The 20,772-nt window shown below is 40.3% G+C and overlaps 1 protein-coding gene across 6 annotated transcripts in view; it reads left to right on the top strand.

The window, feature by feature from the left end:
- Nucleotides 1-20,772, top strand: part of RAI1 (retinoic acid induced 1) — a 294,145-nt gene that overhangs the window by 79,769 nt on the left and 193,604 nt on the right. The window contains exon 1 of one of the 6 annotated variants that reach the window (XM_074208581.1): nucleotides 3,527-15,640. The exons of the other annotated variants lie outside the window; for them this stretch is intronic. The gene's annotated coding sequence lies outside the window, so the exon portion shown is untranslated. Of the gene's footprint in view, nucleotides 1-3,526; nucleotides 15,641-20,772 lie in introns of those variants that run through there. 6 annotated transcript variants of the gene reach the window in all.

Genomic DNA, 20,772 nt, shown 5'->3' with positions numbered 1-20,772 from the left:
TGGGTACTGTTATCCTCATTTTGTAGACCAGGGCCACACAGTTAATACGTGTCTGAGGACGGATTTGAACTCAGGTTTTCCTGATTTTAGATCTAACACTATTGATCCGTGTAACTACCTCTCAATAAAAGAAATAAAAGTTATATGTGAGGAAGATTTAGAACATGTATAACCCCTAAAATTCTAGTAGGGGGAGATTTAGAAAAGCTCTAATGTAATCTGGTCTATTCTTCTGACTCCTCAGAACCATACTTAATTAACTCAGCCAGAGTAGACTTCTATTAAACAATTATTTATTCACTAAGTTTCATAGGTATGTGTGGTGGTCTACCCTTACTATATAGCACGCACCTCACATATCTCATGGACACTTATTCACTCTCTAGGCTGATCTATTCACTTCAATCTGCATTTAAATGAACAAATCTTGGTTTCTAGAAAAGAACTATCACCCTGTAGTAGTCTTTTAAGGGTTCTAGAGCTAATCTTCTTATTTACTTAAGGCAATTGGATTAAGTGATTTGACCAAGGTCACACAGCTAGGCAATTATTAAGTGTCTGGGGTCAGATTTGAACTCAGATACTCCTGACTCCAGGCCAGTGCTCTATCCACTGTGCCACCTAGCTGTCTAGAGCTAATCTTAATGGAATGCACTGTCCCTACTTGTCACTTTAGCTTTTAAGCCCTCACCAATGTGTTTCTATTTATATGACCAGCTATTTCACAATAATAAGACTTTTAGATCTTAAACTTAACCATTAACTTAGTAATAAAGCAAAAGAAATAACAATATTACAGGTACTTATATATTAAAAAGCATAAATAATTTATTACAATTCACTCAATCACTGGGTTACATTATTTCATTAATACATTCAGTATCTGTTAAGGTGAATAGACATTCATATAGAAACCTGTCAAGATGGCGCATGAGTGAAAAAAGCACATGTGCTCCACAACTCTGGAATTAGAAACTTCAGTGTCCTTTTTCTTTCTCAGGAACTGTCCATAAATGTTCCTTGATGAATTTACCTTCTGTGCTAAAGATAGATGATTCTATTGCTAAGCTGACTTCATTTTTGACATGTTGTTGACTTCCTGGATTGTCTGTTTCCAAACTTCCTTTGTTCAGCAAGATTTAACTACTCAAAAGCAACTGTATCTCTTCTGGCTTTAAGTTTACCTGATATAGTTCTGAAATGTGTCCTTTTACCTTTATTCCCTTTTTTTTTTGAAGTCCAAATTCTGACTCCTCTCTGCAAACAACCATATCTTAGCTTATGGTTACTGATCAGTTTCTCATCTTCTATCTGAAATCAGACAAATTACAATTGTTGCAAAATCATACAAGTGGCCGCACTCTTCCAGTATATAACAGCTTGTCACATTCAAAACTCAGCAACAATTGCTTGTCATAGATCTCTGAGTCAGACTCAAGCCCTGCAACTGTCTCTTAGAGAAACTGTTTTTTTAGAACTCTGTATGACACAGCTCAACAACAAACCTTAAAGGGACAGTACATTACATAAGCTCTCACTGTATATAACTAGGCACTTTACTAGGGCTGAAAATATAAAGAAAAAATTGAAATACTCTCTACTACCAAGAATATACATTGTAGCCAGAAGAAACAACAACACATGTATAAACATACAGAATAGATAGAATATTATCTTGGAGGGTGACTGAGGGACCAGAAAAGGCTTCATGTAGAAGCTGATGCTCGAGAAGAGGCCTTAAAGGAGTCTAGGCATTCTGAGAGGTAAAGGTGAGGAGAGACTGCATTGGAGACATGGGAGGCTGAAAAGGGGTAACAACTGCAAAGGCACAAAGGAAGGGGTGAAATAGAGGAAAAAGTCAAATTGACTGGACTAAAGTGTATGTGAAAGGGAGTAATGTGTGATGAGGTTAGAAAAGTAGGATGAGATCAAGTTGTGAAGGACTTTAAAGCCACAATGGAGACTAGAATGCATTGAGGAAGGGAAGGTGGGAGGGAAGGAAGGAGGAAGGGAGGGAGGGGGGAAAGAAGAAAGGAAGGAAAGAGGGAGGGAAGGAGGAAAGAGAGGGAAGGAAGAAGGAAGAGTGAAGGAAGGAAGGAGGGGAAAGAGGGAGGGAGGGAAGAAGCAAGAATTTATTACATACCTACTATGTGCCAGATAATACACTAAACACTTCACAGATATTTGGGTTTGGGGTGAGGGCAGGATTAGGGAAAGAATTAGCAGTTTTGGAAATTACTTTAGTAGACAAAGAAAATGAGAAAAAATAACTCATAAAGTTTGCCTACAGAATACTGAAAACATACCAAACTTAACAATGAAGCTTCAACAGGACAACATATTTCCTAATCTTATTCCTGACCAAGAACTGGTTTTTGCACCAGCTCACTGCTCAAATAAATTGGAGATTGGAAGAGGAATTCCCAAGAGACATTTTATAGCAAGATCTGTAGCCATGCAGTCATTAGTGAGTTCCCCCCATATCAGACCTTATATAGTACTTTGTCCCTCTCTCATGCACTTATAGGGACCCTGTTAAATCCCTTTTGGGAAGATTTCTATAATGAGCCAAAACTAAGCTTTAAAAATTTTCTCCAGGGCTCTGAGGTGAAGGCATAATGAACCAGAAAGTTCCAGAAGAACCTGACTTCCCTCTTTGAGTTCAGGCTTCACTAGAATTGAACTCAGTTGGCTTAAACCCAGAAATGGGGCCCCTTAGTGGGAGAGGGCACCCTACCCCTGACCTGTAGGGAAAAATCTTTTAAAGCTTACTTTTGACTCATGTCTAGAGTCTCCTTTAAAAAGCATGAACAGGTTCCCACCTAGAAAGGTACTTCATGTACAAGTTGACCATGCTGATAAACAGTTGATGGGCTATTTATTTCCTCTACCATAAACAAAATGCTTAAAACACCAAAGACTCATAAGCACACATTGATATATACTTAGAACATTAAAACAGTAACCAATAAAGTCTAGTATACTCTCCAGGGAAGTTGATATGTTAAATATTAAAACATGAACCCCTTTGTGGGATTGCTGAAAATGTATTTCACTTTCACCTCATATGTGAACTGCCTGGGCAGCTCATATAAGATATTATCTTCTGGCAAACCAGGGCATGGCCTTGGCTTATCCTCCTGAAGTGGTCATCTTTCTCTGGGGAAGTGTTTCAAAGGTTTCCTCCTGCTCTACAGCCAGTATCCAGACCCAGGAGTTCCCAACCATTTGAACTCAAAAGGCTATTTCCAGGACTAGAAATCTCTACTTCAAGATTACTATTCACCTGTACTCAGGGAAACTAGTACAGCCAGAGAGGCCCCATGTTCTGTTTCAGGCTTGTCTAGGCCAGCACATGTCTTGGTTGCATATCATCTTTTCTGAGGGACAGCAATGGGGTGGGGAAGGGGGAAGGGGATGTGTGTGAATCCTCTCCTCTTCCCTTCTTTCCCTTCTTCCCCCTTTCCCATGGAAGTCTGAGAGTGATCTCAAAGAGTCCTGATATTCTTTACAGACTGCTAGAGAGGCATTACAGAAGCTGATTCTCCTTAAAAGGAGAATGAGTGGGCTGCTTCAGCCCTGTTCCCCTACTCAGCTGTGCCCTGTCACAGGGACTGACCCATAATGAAAATCTTTATCACTGAGCCTTGACTGAGCACTTGTCTCTCCAAAAGTAGCCAGCAGAGCTCAGCTCAATTCCATGCATACTCTATATGGAATGGCAGCTGCTGTATTAGAGATAGGATCCATAAAGCAGATGGAACCTTGAATGAGGAATTAGGAAGACATGAGTTCAGATCTCCTCCCCAACATTTATTAGCAATCTGTGTGACTGTGGACAAGTTATTGAACCTTGTTAACCTCAGGTAACTCTCAAAAACTATACCTGGCAAATGTATAATAGCAAACTATCAAAGTTTTTTACACAGTGCCCACATACACACACACATGAACACGAGATGTGTGTATATGCACACACAGACACATTGTCATATATGATAGAGTGCCTGACCTGCAGTGAGGAAAATCTGAGTTCAGATCTGACCTCAGAGGATTACCAGCTAGATGACCTTGGGAAAGTCACAACCTGTTTGCTCCACTTTTCTCATTGGTAAAAAAAAAGGGGTTGATAATGGCATTAGCATCTTACCTCCCTGGACTGTTAGGACCAAATTAAATTACAAAGCACTTAGCACAGTATCTTGGCACATAGTAGATACTATTTAAATGATAGCTATTATTAGTTCATTTGAGTATATGTGTATATATGTATATAAGTATATGTGTATCTAGCTAGCTAGCTAGCTAGCTATAGCTATAGATATAGATATAGATATATATGGAGCAGATAGATGATGCAATGGATGGAGTGAGTACAGGGCCTAGAGTTAGGAATACTCAACTTTGGCTCAAATTCAGCTTCAAACAATTACTAGCTATAGCTCCTGGGCAAATCACTTAACTCTATTTGTCTCAGTTTCCCCATTTGTAAAATTAGCTGGAAGGAAATGGCAACCAATAACAATGTATATATGTAAATATATATATATGTAGAGACATATACATATATACACACATATAAACTATAAGTCCTTTACTTAGTTATGGGGGAGGCAGGATGAGAATGAATCATATCCTATTAGACCAGAAGCTTCATGAAGGAGATACCTGAACTTTGTATCTTCATCAGTGCCTAGAATAATGATCTTAAATAAACTTAATAAATATTTTTGAACTGAACTAAATCCCCCTCTGAACTTAAGGCCTGCACACCTTCAGGGCTTGTCTCTTGGTTTTAGCCTCAAGTTTGAAACAAGCAATAAAACTGGCAGATATGTGATTTTTTGATGTTTGCCAGTAGGCATCTGTTGTTTGCCAGTGGGCATTCTTGGTCTATTGGCTGGCGGGAAAAAGTCCTGCTGAAAAGTATAAAACTCAGCCCTTTTCTCAGGGAGAATATTCTCATCACATTTAGAACTTGAAGGAAACTGAGATCATCTAGCCTATTGAGCTCCAAAACTTTTTAAATAAGAATTGTTTAAATATATACATCCCATATTTGTATATTTATTTATAAACATAATAGTCACATTCTAGAATTTATACAGAAATATATTTAAGAACAAGATAAAATATTGCTAATCCTATGTCAGTAGGGAGACACTGAAATTTATTAAAGAGAAGAAAAGAAGAAAAAAGAAAGAAAAGAAGACCAGAAGGAAGAGGAGAAAGAAGAAGAACAAGAGGAGGAGAAAAGAACTAACATTATAATTCTTTAAGATTTGCAAAGCTCTTTATGTATGTTATCTCATTTGGTCCACAAAATCACTATGTGAGGTAAGACAGTCAATCAGTCAACAAATATTTAATAAACTCTTTTCAAGGGCTAGACATTATACTGGGAATACAAAGACAGTCACTGCCCTCTGGGACTTTGCATTCTAATGGGAAAAGACAGTGCATCAAAGGAAAACCAAAATGAGGAGAAAAAGAAAAAATTACCTGTGGAGCCTGATGGAGGAAGTCCAAGGTTTCATCTGGAGCCATATTTTACTGTTTATTTTATTCTAAGGTGACTCAAGTCTTTTTTAGCTCTAAATCTGTGATCAATAAAATAAAAATTCGTGGAGAAGGTGGGAATAAGCTTGGGTCTGGTCTATACTGTGAACCTTAAGGAATACACAATGTGCTACTCTTGAGTCATTTGTAAACTAAACAACACATGAAATAGCTAAATAATGAACCAATCTGTTAATAGGGCTCAAAATGAGTAGCCTGAAAGCATTGTGGAAAATTTAAAAGAAGAAAAGATCACCTTGACTTTTGAGTATTTTAGGGAAGTTTCATGAAGGAGATTAAATTGCCAGTGTTGAGTGTGAATTTTAGTAACAATAATGACAAGATGGAACCTAAGAGTAGTGGTCTGTAAGAGTGAGATGTCTTGAAACTGCACCCTACTAGGAGCTTCATTGAAGTTAACAGGGATGTTTCATCTGAAGATGACTTAGGAGGACAGCTGCCTTTATTTATTTATGGATTCTCATATGGAAGGAGGAATAGGCTGCACTTAGATATGGCAGTTTCCTTCTTGTGTAATGTTCCCCCTTCCCCCATGCTGTTCAGTAGAATTTTATTAAGGGTAAATTGGAAGGTAGACCCTGGGCATAAAAACTATAACCTGTAAGAAGCTAAGTGAAGAGGGAATTCTCATTTATTAGGCATCTACTGTCTTGATCTTCATTTTACAGTTGAGGCAAACAGGTGAAATGACTTTGTTCAGGGTCATATTCAACTGACTGAGGCTGTGTTTGAACTCAGTCTTTCTCACTCCAGGCCCAGAACCCTATCCACTGTACAACCTAGCTGCCTTTGCTGCCAGTTACCACAGGTTATTTTGATGTCTGCTAAACTTAGACCCTTCTCCCAGGACTGGACCATACTGTCTTACCCCAGGGCACATTGATTACTCCTAGAATTCTGCTGTTCCTAGTGTTGACTCATGATTCTGAGCCAGATATTTCCTCCTGCCTCTGGTCTCTCATTTAACAGAACCCCATATCATCCCGGCTCTGTAATTCCATTACAACACATCCCTTTTTGTGTGGGGAATTTCCAGCTAAAATCTTTCTCTGATTTCTAGTTAGAGAACTCTCAACTGGTAACATGGGAGAATCTTAATAAAAGTCGCTGCAAATTCCAGGCCAATAATTTGTTTAGTCATTTTAATTGTGTGTGACTCCTTGTGATTCCATTGTGGAATTTTCTTGGCAGAGATTCTGAAATGGTTTATCATTTACTTCTCTAGCTCCTTTTATAGATGAGGAAAATGAGGCAAACAGGGTTAAGTGACTTGCCCAGGGTCATACAGTTAGTGACTAAGACCAGATTTGAACTCAGAAAGAGTCTTCCTGACTCCATGCTTAGTGTTCTGTCCATTGTGCCACCTAACTGCCCCATACCAAAGTTATATAATTATGAAATTAATTGTTTTAGGAAGTATGTAGTTCCTCAGACCAAAGCAATGTCTTGGATGAACAAGCAATGTCATAGGATTAACACTTCTGTTAGGGATTGAACTAGATGATTTCTGATATCCTTGTTAATCCTGAGATTATATAATTGTTGGTGGACCCTGAAGGGAACAAGTTAGTTTTAATCATTGATAAACCCAGGTAAGGGAGCATTCAGGTGGCACAGTAGATAGAGCACCCGACCTTGGAGTCAAGAGGACCTGAGTTCAAATGTGACCTCAGACACTTAATAATTACCTAGCTGTGTGACCTTAGGCAAGTCACTTCGCCCCATTGCTTTGCAACCCCCTCCCCCCCCAAAAAAATAGACCCAGGCAATCCAGGATCTAGGATTAATTATAGCTATGGTACAACCTAGAGGATTCCATATGTATATGGCAGAAGGTTCTTGAGGTTAACTCTTGGGAGCAGAGCAGCCAGGAAAGGGAGGAATCTGATGTGCAATTTGTGAAGGCCAGAGTGAATGGAGTTTTATCCCAGGGCTCCAACATCTGGAGGGGTAACTTCATCTCTAGAGTTATTGCTGTTCCTATAACACATCTCCTCCCCAGACCTCCATTCCCAAGGTCCTTTTCCCCTGGGTCCCATATTTCCCCACCACCACCATCTACAAATTTTGTTACAGAAATGATCAGACTCTCTGGGGGAGAGGCCACCCCATTTCTCAACACAACTGCTCCCATAGCTGTACTTTTCAGCTTCCACCCATCTCCACAACAGAATTTGCTCTAGTGGCTAAGATTCCTTTTAACAACTTTGAGGAAGACTGGGCTATATATAGGGACTTATAAGTCACCTACATCTGCCTCTGTGTTTTATAGGCTCAGGACATTAGTGTGCTACAGATAGTGAGAGAATTTGTAGAATAGTTATTGGAGCACCAGGTTGAGCTAAGGCTCATAGAGAGGCACAATTCTTTCCTACTAGGATCTGTTAAACTAAATCTAATCACATTTAGTAACAAAACTGCTTATATTGTTTTAATGAAAGATCACAGTACTACAAATGTTGGACCTAGAAGGAACCTTAGAAATCATCTAGCCCAAGTATCTCTTTACAGAGGAAGAAATTAAGAGATATGGAATTTGCTCAAGAGAAAACAAGAACATGATGGAGTCAGGACTGGAATTGGGACCTTCTGGCACCTAAGTCAAGGTTCTTTCCAAGTGATCATGTGAAACCATCCAGGCCAGACCCCTCCCTCCCTCCCTTCCAGCCTGGAGAACCAAATACATATTTCTGCCCTTCCTATAAAGATTTCAGTTTTCTCAAACATTTGACTAATGAGTCAGTGGAGAAATTTCTTCAGTTTTATTCTGGGACAGAGAAGGAAATCTTGAAGTTTTGTTTTCATTCCTTCATTCCTTAACTCCACTTTTCGGGGGGGGGGGGGGGTTGTTTGTTTGTTTTTTGCATTCCATCCCTTGCCCTTCCTACTACCCCACCAAAGGAATGCATTGATAATAGTAGAATTTCAGGTACTTTGATACCTAGGTGATGATGTGGGGATCTGCCTAAAATACTTCCTTTAAATCATACTATATTGTCAACTATATACATTGCCTACATGATAGCATAATCCTGACAGAGAGGGGAGAGAAGAGTCTCCTAGGCCAGGGGATCCCTACCTTCCTGTACCTCATCAATGAAAAAATCTCAGGGAGAATGGCCAAATAGACAGCCTCAGAGGATGAGGGAAGGAAGAAGTCGTAATAATAGGAGATAATATGGAGCAGTGGGAAGCTGGAATTGGATCAGGTCCAGAGCAAGAGTGCAAATCCTGGCTCCCTTTTCTACCTGAGTGATTCTGGACAAGTTTAACTTGTTTTGATTCTTCAACCTTAAAAATGAGAGGGTTCTCTAAGTCTCAGTTTCTCTAGCTCTAACATGAAAGGGACCATCCCTAAAATTTCTTGAAAATGGAACAACTCTATGATACTATAAGATTACTTCCAGTTATGATGATCTAGGGAAGCTTTATAGAAGAAGGGGACTTTGGGCAAGGCCTTGAAGGATGGTTATTGGGCAGCCACAAAGATAGAAGAAGGGCATTCTAGGTCAGAAAAACAATTCAAAAAAAGGTAAAGATGCTGGGAATAAGCACATGATCACTTCAACATACCAGCTTTGCAGAATTTAAGAGTGGAAAGCATCTCATCAGCTATCCATCTCAGTCCATACATGAAAAGAAATCCCTACTCTAACCCTATCTAACAAGTGATGGTCCAGTTTCTGCTTAGAGACCTCTGAGGAAGGAAAATAAACCACCTTTTGAAACTACCCATTCCAATTTTGGACAGTTCTAATTATTAGTGAATTTGTCCTGACATCAAGCCCAAATTGACTTCTTTGCAATTCTCCTTCATCAATCCCAGTCCTGCCCTCTGATACAAACGAGAAAAACTCATCCCTCTAAGACCATATGACATTCCTTCAGGATATACTTGAGCGCTTCTATCTTATCTACTCTGAGTCTTCTCTTCTCCAGTCTAAATGTCCTTATTCCCTTCCTGATTCCTCATATGTTGTGGATTCTTTACCCCTCACCACTCTGGTTGAATTCCTTTGGACACTCTTCCAACTTGCTGATAGCCTTAAACCAGGGTGCCCAGAACTGAACTTAATATCCAAAGGAAGTCAGACAAGGTTACAGTACAGTAGGTCTATTTCCTTCCTATTCCTGGAAGCTCTGTCCCTACTAATGCACCCAAGGTCATACCAGCCTTTTAGCACACTCCTAATGCATGTGAGTTTGAAGTCTACTAGAATTCTCAGATATTTTTCAAAACATCTATGCACACAATCTCCATCATATATTGATGGTGTTGATTTTTTAAATACCAAATACAAGATTTTACATTTATATCTACTGGATATCATCATCTTAGGTTCAGCCTAAAGCTCTAACTCATCAAAATTCTTTTGGATTGGAACTCTGTCAAATGATGTGTTAACTATCCCTCTCAGCTTTGTAGTTTTCTTGAGCACCCTATGTCTTTTTCCAAGTCATCAATAAAAAAAAAAGTTTGACAGACCAGGCCAAGAGCAGATGCCCAAGTCCTTCAGGTAGTATTTCCTGACATTCTTTGGGTCCTGTCATCTAACCTATCTTGGATCTTTCTGATTATCTGCTTCACATCTCCTCATCTTCTCTACCAGAAAGAATAGTATGAGATAGTTTGTTGAAAACTTTTCTGAAACTTAAAATTTACCCCTATCTCTTAGTTTAGTGATTCTGGTCAGAAAAGGAAATGGGGTTAGCATGGCATGACCTATTCCTGATGAAGTCATGTTAACTCTTTGTAATCACCACTTTCTTTCTCTAGAATGTCATAACTGATCTCTTGAATCTATCTAGAACTTTCCTAGTAATTAAAGTCAAGTTCACTGGCCTGTAGTTTGCATATTCTATTCTTTTCCCCAGTTTGAAAAATTGGAATAGTTGCCCTTCTTCAATCTTGTACTTTTCTTCTTTTCCAAGGATCTTTCAATAGATCTAAAGATAAATAAATAAATGACCCTGAAGGTGTTTAGAAACAATAATTTGCTTGGTTTTTTTTTTGAAGGGAGGAGAATCTCAGAGACAGTTACACACTTTCAGGTGAGAAGATAAAGGAATAGACCTTTCAGGGCTGTTTTGACATTCTGTCATCAAATGAAAGAAAAAAGACACCATCAAATCCTGGGATTGGGTATGGGGAGTAAATGGTGCTGTTTGTGCCACAACTTTCCTATAAGTACAGCCCCAACAAAAAGGATAATCTAAATCTTCATACACACACACACACACACACACACACACACACACACACACACACAGAAATTTTCAACTTTAGAGCACTCACTATTTTAACACCCTGAAGAGATGTGCTTATCAATAACATGTTCACTAATGAAACATCATACCAGAATAATTTAGAAAATACACAGTCAAACTGTTTTTGTATAACTCAATTCTCTAGACTTTTTTGTTGTTCAGGCTTTTTTTTTCAGTTACACCTGACTCTTTGTGACTCCATTTAAGAGTTTTCTTGGCAAAATTACTGAAGTAGTTTACCATTTCCTTCTCCAACTCTTTATACAGATGAGAAAGCTGAAGTAAACTGGGTTAAGTGACTTGCCCAGGGTCACATATCTAGGAAGTGTTTGAGGCCAGATTTGAAGAGTTCTCCTGATTCCAAATCTGATGTTCTATCCACTGTGCCACCTGGATCCCTTAAACTGGTAGTATCAATCTCAAATACAAAGAAGATTCCTATGGGTTACATATTGACTTAGAAAACCACAGATTAAAATTAATTATGTTGTATTGTGTTTTTATTTTATTAAATATTTTCAAATTATATATATGTGTATGTGTGTGTGTGTGTGTGTGTGTGTGTATGGATATACACATATATATATACATTTGGTTTTTGCAAGTCAGTGGGGTTAAGTGACTTGTGCATGATCACACAGCTAAGTAAATATTGTCTGAGGTGAATTTGAACTCAGGTCCTCCAGATTCCAGGGTCAGTGCTCTATCCACTGCACACCCAGCTGACCTTCCCAATTATATTTTAATCTGTTTCAGGCTATATGCTACAATTTTGAGGGGCATTAGTGGCCCACAGACCTTGAGTTTCACATCTCTACAGACTAAGAAAATGGGCATTTCTCTCCCCACAAGGAATCACCCAATTTTGAAACCTTAGTGTTCTCCTCAACTCCTCTCTTTCTTAATATATTACATCCTATCTTCTACTCTCATTCCCTAGCTTTACAATGACTGCTTCTCCCTCCATTCCTGAATGTTCTTACTACTCATTGCCATCTCTCAGAATCTCTTGGTTTTGCTCAGTTGTTCAGTCTTGTCCAACTATTTCATGCCCCTGTGGATCATATTGTTTAGGGATTTTTCTTAACAAAGATACTGGGGTGATTTGCCATTTCCTTCTCTAGTGGATTAAGGTGAATAGAAGATAAATGATCTACCTAGGATCACATATCTTTTGAGGTTAGATTTGAACTCAGGTCTTCCTGACTTCAGGTCTAGAGCTATCCACTGAGCCACTCAGCTGTCTCCTAGGCAAACAGGTTAAATGGTTTGCCCAGGGTCTTACATTTAGTAAGTATTTGAGGCTTAGATTTGAACTCAAATCTTGCTGACTCAAGGCTCAAAATCTCTAGTTACCTTCAAAACTCAGCTCAAGGGCTGCCTTAGATCTATGTGAACCTTTCCTTGATTCCTGTCCCTCCTCCTAAATGGGAGTGCTGCTTCTCTGTTTAGAATATAGAATCCAGAGAGCAGTGACTACTTTTTTTTGTTTGTTTTTGTTGTTGTATTCCCATATGTTGGTACAGTGCCTAGCCTGTAAACATTCCTCCTCTTCTAGAGTCTCTTCCTCTCTTCCCACATCTCCAGCTAATGACTCCTAAATTCTATGACTTCAACAGGTCAACTCTCTCACTTTTCTGCTTGGGAGTACAAATTGGACATGGATGCTGAGGGGCAGTCTCATCCCCAGGGGGAGATCTTCTTGATTATATTTTTGGGAGTTAAATCTCCAATAACTCCTTTTGATTTCTTTAATAATGCTAATTGGTCCAGATTAATTAAACATCATGCCAACTTCAACCTTTCTCCTAATGCAGGGAAGAAGCAATCATTGCTAAAGATGGAAACTCTCTTTCTCCCTCCCCACCTTCCCAGAATCATAGATTTATCAGAGCTGGAAGGGACCTTGGAGATCTTCTCATCCAGCACCTTCATTTTACAGAGAAAGAAACTCAGGGCCAAGGTCATAAAAAGTGGTAGTAGCAGAGCTGGCACTAGAATCTGACAGCTTCTCTGGGGGCAGTGATTCTATGGGGTGATGCAGGGGAGGGATTAGCCCCCTTCATGTCCCCTCAGAGTATTTTACCAAAGTGGTAGGACTCACTGAAAAGCCCTAGCAATAAAGTCCCTTTCATCTCTTATAACCCAGCCTTCAGTAATAGAAATCATGACAGAGTGCCAACTATGTTGTCTTCAAGATTTCCCCTCTTTAGGGAAAAAAACTTCTACAGTGTCACTAATTAGCTATGTGACTTTGGGCAAGTCACTTCTCTGTGGACCTCTTTCCTCCTTTGTAAAATGAAGGGGTGGGACTAGATCACCTCCAAGATCCCTCCTGGCTCTTAAATTCTATGATCAGAGGGAGCAGAGGCCTTCTGCAGGACATAGAACACATCTGTGTTTCCCTAGCCACCTATTTGTAACACCTGGCCATTTCATTATTTATAACCAGCCACTCCCCTCACATCTGGCCCCAACCAGATAATATGAACAAAGTGGGGGAAGAGGGGTGAGGAACAACCCAGAACACAGTTGAGGTCTTGTGAGAGATGAGGATAGAAGTAGGGATATTCTTTCAAAGTATACTTCAGCAGTGTGTTTCAAACATAGTAAGAATTCAAATATTAAATGATTTATTCTTCTGGCCAGAGAGACATCATTGCCTAGTGAATGGAGATCTTGGCCTCAGAGTTAAAAATACCTAAATTCAAGTATAACCTCACGATGACATGACTGCAACTGGTCAAATCCCTAAATCTTAACTTCTCAGTACCAACAACCAACTCTAACACAACAGTTTGGTGATCTACCTTAGTAGGAGAGTTTCTTTCCCATTGCATGCATTAAGTCACAAAACAATATCCCTCCTTCCAAAAAGAAATATTTAAGAACCCAAGCAGTGTCAAAAAGGATGGCATATCTATCTGATAAGGAAAATTATGAATTTCTTCAACTTCTTTAACTCATAAATACTCATCTGTTTAATACATTTAAAAGTATTTTCAAACCCACTGAACTGTTTCATCTTCATAGAAAGGGATGGGAAGAGATAATATTATTCCATCTTTGGAGTGGAAGACACTGATGTCCAAGATCACACAGTGACTCAGAGGCATAGAAAGGACTCTGATTCCTCCATCCTCTAGAGGCACAGTCCATTGCTCCTCCTGATGTCAGTCTCCTTCATCCATTTCCTCTTCACAATCCTTTCTGCCCCTAAGAATGGATTCAGAAAGCATCAACAACAATGAAATGAGTTCTGAGACTGGGCTTGCTAGCTAGCTGGAACCTGGCTATGTAATGGGGTTGGGGGTGGAGCCAGGAGATGAGGGGACCTTGGCTCCATTGCTATCCTGAACACAACCTCAGAAAATAGTTGAAGTCACTTCTTAGGCAGAGGCTCCTCCCAACTGGCAGTTAAGTAAGTGGAGGGGAAGGAGCAGAGAGCAGTGAGGCTTCCCTTGCATTCCCCAGGGCTTGGGTGGCTGGGGAGTAGGCAAGACTTGATATCTGTGTTATGAAACACCAAAGCCTGTTCTATCACTTGGGGAAGGAGAAACACAACACAGAAAGCAAACCAGAAACACTTCTTTTCCTGGCCAAGGATCCCCAACATCCTGATTTTCCTATCACCCAAATCTCTAGCAGCCTGGCCCCTTTCCTCTGCTCCTCTCCCTACCCACCTTCCCCCACTTCTCAGGTTACCAACCTCCTATCTCAACTGTAAACTGACTCTCTTTATGGCCGGTCAAATATACAGGCCAAACCAGTGTGTTGTTAATCCCAGCAGGCGAGAGCCACCCCCCTTCCCCCCTCCCTGCGACTCCTGCCTGCACAGTCTCAGCTTCTGGACACACACAAGCCATTCAGAGCAGCTGGCCCCTTAGCCACAGACCAGGATTGGCCTCCTGGGAAATCCTCAGCCCCTCCCATCCCCGTCCAGGGCAGAGCCATTTAGAAATCTAATCTGAAAAAACCCAAGCAGGGCCCTAAGAACCTTACACAAGAATTGTGACCTCAGAGGGGAAGCCACCGGACACTCCTGTTCCCCCAGAGTCTCCATAGGGAGATGCTAGTGAAGGTGCCTTTGTGATCCACTTTCAATGTTCAAGGTAAAGAAATTACAGACACACCATTAAGTATCCAGACATACTAATACATCCAGATGCCCACATAGTGGGAAGATCCTTGCATTCACACCAAACTGTTGATGTGCTGGTATTGTAGTATTGTTCAAGATAACAAGGTAAAGCCTTGACATCCCCAAGCCTGAGGCAACAATTCTTAGATTTTTTTTTTTCAGTTCTCTCTTGTCTCTCAGGCTACAGAAAGTCTGAGCCAGAGGTTTGGCCTTTTGGTCCCACAAAAGGAGTTTGTGCCTCAGGTCTTTCTGCTGCCAAGGGTACCAGGTGGAAATCTCCTAGCACTGTCTGAATCTGAGTATGAGAGGTAGCTAAGGGGAGTCGGGAAATAGAGAGCCATCTCTTTTCTCTGACATTTCAGCTGGTTGCTGTGGAAATGAGCAGGCTGTCACGTGCAGGAGATGATGACTTCCGGTGGGAGGAATAAACAGGAGCTGGCAAACTTGTCAGAGTGGGGAGGTTGTTTGTACGATGCTTCTAGGCTCTGCTCCTCCAGGAGGCCCCTGGCTGCACCTGACAGCTGGGATCGTGTCTCCCATCAACCCCCTCATACCATTATATTGGGAACCATCCGGCCTTTCTACCATTCAGAGAAACTGAGGCATAGAGTCAGGCAGTGTTTTCATGAGGATCACCAGGGAAGCCAGGAGGTAAGCAGGGCAGAGAACTCAGGTAACCTACATCCTCATCTGTCTTACCCTGAAACATTCAGATTTCCTAGGAAACACAGGGTGGCATGGTGAATATGGGGACTGGAAAAGACCTGGGTTCTCTCACATCCTTCCTCTCATGTTTATTACCTTTATAACTTTGAGCAAATCTCTGGTCATCAGTTTCTTCATCTGTAAAATAAAGGAACTGATCTAGTGACCTCTGAGTTCCAGAATCTATGACCCTTCCCACCAAACTTGGGTAGCTAGAGTCATTGGGAATGAGAATATGTTCTATGATAAAATTACCGCAGAACTACCACTGTTGGTGGAAGGGGCTGCTCATTTCCACAAAGGGGCCTCTCAACTCTGAATTGATAAGTGTATAGGATTTAGCCAGGGGGCTTGGTTTCTTTTTATTATTGTTATTATTTTTCATTTTCTTTGGTTCTTCACACCTTTACTCCAGAACATCAGAGAAAACCATTTAAAACTTTATGAATTACTCATATCTAAGATATCCCCCAAAGGGAATAGAAAGTGTATAGCAATGTTCAGGTATAGGACAGCTTTCACAAAAGAAACCTTAATACATAGACTCATAAGTTGCTGTTTATTCAATTGTGTCCAACTCTTCATGACCCCTATGGACCTTATTGTTCATGCAGGTTTTCTTGGCAAAAATACTGCAGTAGTTTGCCATTACCTCCTGCAGATTAAAACAGAGGTTTAGTGACTTGCCCAGGGTCACACAGCTAGTCTGAAGCCAAATTAATTCAAGTCTTTCTGACTCTATGTCTAGTACTCTATTCATTGAGCCATTTAACTGCCTCCTAGACTCATAAAAGCACACTGACAATGATTTAAAACATTAAACTCCCTTGACTGGCAGAGGGAAAGAGAAGGAGTGCCAAAGTGTAGAGTCACTCCTTTTAGGGTCTGGACCATTCTTCTTGGCTCAGTGGCCAAATCTTTTTGACACCAAGCCCCATCAAAAGATCAGGAAGCAATACATAGGGACCAATGACCAACAAAAGGATTACCTCATCATCCTAAAGCACAAGTCCTTAGAACAGAGTACATGTGGCTAGGGACTCAGTGCACACTCCTTGGGGAGTTCTCTCCCTCCATTTTCAGAACAAAAATCATAGAACAGTATGGAATTTTAAATTGCTATAGCTGCAAAGGACCTTGGACATCACCTAGTCTAACCACCTTATTTTATTAAGGAGGAAGCTGAGACCTTGAAGGGGTAGGCCAGGAGTTAGTAGTACAGTTGGGACCCTGCTTCCCAGTCCAATGAACCAGTCTCCATTATGCCAGTCTGCTTCCCAAGGTTCTCCAGGTCGTTTTAGGGCTAATGTTGCAGGAAGTAAGTCTGAGACAAAATGATCCAGGTAGCCTGAAAGGGTTTTCCCTTCTTTAGTTTCCCTGTCTATCTGGAGAGGGAGGTGATGACATCCCAGGCTCAAGGGTCAGAGAAGATGGGGCCCAGAGGGTGTGCTGGATTGCCAGGGAAGCATCTTCCCTGGGAGATGGAAGCTAATGCATGACCTGAAGGGTTTTTCCCTGATTTATTTCTGAGCCTTCCCTTCTTTCCTCTTCCTCCCTCCCTCTGCTTGGGTGACAGGGTTTGTTTAGAGTGTGACTCACAGGAATGCAGCAAAATCTTGATTGATGGTGAAAGAAGGGCCAGCAACACCCCTGAAAACAAACCCACACAGGGTTAGGCAAATGAACTCTTGGCTGCAACATGGGATCCTATGGTAGAGCTGGAAGGAAGCTTAGGGATTATCTTCGCCAAACCTTTAGTTTTACATATGGAAAAACTGAAGCCCAGAAGAGAGGGATTTATCCAAGACTGCATAGAGAGGCAGTAACAACAACAAGGGCATTGATATAACCCCTATTCTGTCCCAGGAACTTTGCTAAGCCCTTTATAAATATGATCTCATTTGATCCTCACATCAACCCTGAGAGGGAAATGCCATAATGAATCCTCCCCTCCTTTTACAGTTGAGAAAAGTGAAGCAGGCAGAGATGAAGTGACTTGCCTAGGGTCACTCGGCTAGAAGCATCTGATTTGAACTCTAGCCAAGAGTTCTACCACTAGACAACTGGTCAGTAGCTGAGCCAAGAACAGAACTTGGGGCTCCTAACTCTAAAACCAGGGCTTCCTTTACAACTCAACACCTCAACTCAGCCATTCAACTCTCTCATGCCTTTTTAAAATTGGGATGAACTATCAGATTCTAAGTTTGGTCTGATTTGCAAGTCATGACCTTATATGATTCTTCAAAGAGTACTTTCACCTGCACTCATCTTATCATCCTGACTGCCCTGTAAAAGCCTATCATGGTTTTTACAAATGACGAAACTGAGGGCAACTGGATGATGAGTGGACAGAGCACCACCCCTGGAGTCAAGAGGATCATATCCAGCCTTAGAAATAACTAGCTCCATGACCCTGGGAAAATCACTTAACCCTGCTGGCCTCAAAAACAACAGCAACAAAATTAAGTAACCAAATCTCAGAAAAGTGAGGTCATTTGAAAAAGGCCATAAAACCAGTGGAAGAACTTGAACCCATATCTGAGCTTTCCTGTTTACTCCAAATCAACTGCTTTCCCCCATTAGAATACAAATATAGTCTTGGACCTTTTTGTTGTTGTTTAGTTTAGCTCTTCATTGACCCCATTTGGAGTTGGCTCAGCAGAGTGAGTTGCCATTTCCTTCTTCAGTTCATTTTACAGATGAGGAAACCAAGGCAAAGAAGGTTAGATGACTTGTCCAGGATCATAGCTGGTAAATGTTTGATTTGATTTCATGAACATAAATCTCCCTGATTCCAGGCCAGGCATTCTATCTACTTTGCCCTCTAACTGCCCTGTCTTGGGTCTTATATCTTGACAAACTAGGTCAGATTCCTGAGGCACCAGATTTTCTTTGAAAGGCTTTCATCAGTATGGTATAGTATGAAGATAGCTAGATTTGGAGAGATCTAAGGTCAATCCCACCCCTGAAATTTACTGGCTTGGTTGACCTCTGCAAGTGATTTAATCTCTCTGAGTCTGTTTCCTCTGTAAAATGAGGATTGTGAGATGATGATGATGATGATGATGATGATGATGATGATATATGTAAAGTAGAATGATATATGTAAAATGTTTCCTGAACCTTACAGCACAAAATTAGGGACAATATTATTCATCTCTTAACAAACTTCTTTGATCATTGCACCTCACCCCTGTGGACCTCTGAGCAGTCAGTTGTTTGCTAGGAGACCATATGGTAAGGTAGTAAGAGAACTGTAAAAGTGGAGTCACACTTCTTGACTTTGAGTCTTGGCCTAATACCTGTGTGACCTTGTGCAAACCACAGCCTCTCTGGACTTCAGTTTTCTCATCTGTAAAATGAGAAAGGTAGATTAGCAGGCCCCTTAAAGTGTAGCTTTAGGTCTGTGTTACCTAATTTCTCATCCCTCTTCTCCTGATGCCACTACCACCAGCTACATGATTCTGGCTTCTGATCTCATATAGCCCAAGCTAGACTGAGGCTAACCCAGCTCCTCAGCTTTGGGTTTGAAACGAAATCTAGCATCTAACAATTAACAAAAGAGATTTACTTGTCTATAGCACGGAAAGAATATTCAGCAAGGATACAGGATTGATTCAGTTGGACCCACCTTCCCTTCTTCTGTATTTGTCATGCTGATGCTCAAGTCAGTAACTGGGGGTGCAATGGATAGAGCTCTGGAGTCAGGAAAATCTGAATTCAAATTTGGCAACAGACACTTAGTAGCTCTGTGACCCTGAGTAAATTATTTAAACACTTTCAGTCTTGGTAGATGTGCATTTTTCTCTTCCAGTCAGAAGCACATAGGTTATCCAAAAGGTCTTGGTGTAGTTTTAAACTATGAAACTTAAGTATTAAAACATTGGGACACCCTTTATATCCATCCTGAAGGAAGATCTCCTGATTTCCTTCTGAGTTAGTTTTTGTACTTAGACCACAAAGAAACTAAGTCAATCTCAAGGAAGGTTTCAATAACTTTTAGGAAAAACTAGCCTGTCCCTTATGGGATAATATTATTCCTATGACATGTACCATCTTTCCCTTCTACCTACTGCTGCTTCCAATGTAGATTAAAAGAGAGCATCTTTAAAACTATTTATTCGTTTATTTTTAGCATTCATTTAAAAAAGATTTTCTAATTCCAAGTTCTCTCCCTCCTGATCTTCCCCTCACCAACTGAGAAGGCAAGTGTTACATCAATTATACAGATGAAGTCATAGAAAACATATTTCTATATTAGCCATGATGCAAAAAAGTAAGAAACAGAAAGTGAAAAAAAGTATTCTTCAAACTGCATTCAGAGTTTATCAGTTCTCTCATAGGAGGTGGAGAGCAATTTTCTTTAAGGGTCCTTTGAAATTGTCTTTGATCATTATCTTGATCAGAGTAACTAAATCTTTCACAGAAGTTTTTCATAGTTGATCATTATACAATATTGCTGTTACTATGTACATTGTGTTCCTAGTTCTGCTCACTTCAGTTTGCATCAGTTCATTTTTCTGAAGTGATCTGCTTGTCATTTCACAATGGTATTCCATCACAAAAATATGCCATAACTTGTTTGGCCATTCACCAATTAATGGACATCCCTTCAATTTCTAATTCTTTTCCACCTCAAAAAAAAAAGCTGTTATAAAAATTTTTGTACATGTAGATCTTTTCCCCTCTTCTTTTATACAAGAATGCATGTTTAGGAATTATTTATAAGAGAAAAGGAAATAAATAACTTGTGAAATAATATTTCAGCTAAGACGCAAAGTAAAGAAACTTATCAGCAGGGTATGGTAAAAAGGACTGGATTTGACATCACTAGATTTAAGTTTTGAATCTCATTACTGCCCATATTTTGCCCATATTTTGGCAGGTCACAGTTTCTCTTAGCCTTATCTATAGCATGAAGTATTTATAACTTCTGAAATCCCCTCTTTGGTCCTATTTTGATCAGACTAAGTGTTCATTTGTTCTGCCTTACTTGAGTCCTTCCTTGGACAATTATGTAGCACAGTGGTAGACTTGGAGTCAGAAAGACTCATCTTCATGAGTTCAAATCCAGTCTC

This window comes from Macrotis lagotis, chromosome X (assembly GCF_037893015.1).
Source record: "Macrotis lagotis isolate mMagLag1 chromosome X, bilby.v1.9.chrom.fasta, whole genome shotgun sequence".
NCBI lineage: Eukaryota > Metazoa > Chordata > Mammalia > Peramelemorphia > Peramelidae > Macrotis > Macrotis lagotis.
Note: the sequence above shows the minus strand (reverse complement) of the source record. Positions and strands in the feature narration are given on the sequence as shown.